Source organism: Penaeus monodon, chromosome 32 (genome assembly GCF_015228065.2).
Source record: "Penaeus monodon isolate SGIC_2016 chromosome 32, NSTDA_Pmon_1, whole genome shotgun sequence".
Taxonomy (NCBI): Eukaryota; Metazoa; Arthropoda; class Malacostraca; order Decapoda; family Penaeidae; genus Penaeus; species Penaeus monodon.
In genome coordinates, this window is record NC_051417.1 from 23868838 (window position 1) to 23869176 (window position 339).

At 36.9% G+C, this 339-nt stretch overlaps 1 protein-coding gene across 12 annotated transcripts in view; it reads right to left on the bottom strand.

Annotated features, from left to right (window-relative positions):
- The window catches only part of LOC119593731 (myoneurin-like), a 102537-nt gene that overhangs the window by 25516 nt on the left and 76682 nt on the right, over positions 1–339 (bottom strand). The gene's annotated exons all lie outside the window — the stretch shown is intronic.

Below are 339 nucleotides of genomic sequence, written 5' to 3' on the forward strand. Positions count from 1 at the left end.
TTTTACATGTGTGTGGGGGAAGGGGGGATGAGTGCATGTGTGTGAGTGCACATACACTGTTTACATGTTGGTACTGGTTTATACATAAACCAAAAATAAACACATACACATAACAGATCATTAAACACACATACTTCATCTAGTTGTTGTTGGACTTATCCATGGCAGCTCATAATTTGACGTTTTAACTCTTTTATGGCCCCATTAGTAATAAACCCAAACACTAAATTGTAAACTGAAACTGCCTGCTTTGGAGAACATTTGTGAATGATGAATTCTCGATGACGAAAATGTTAAAGAGTTAACTCATTGCTGTCAGGAGCATGTTATTCACAGTAG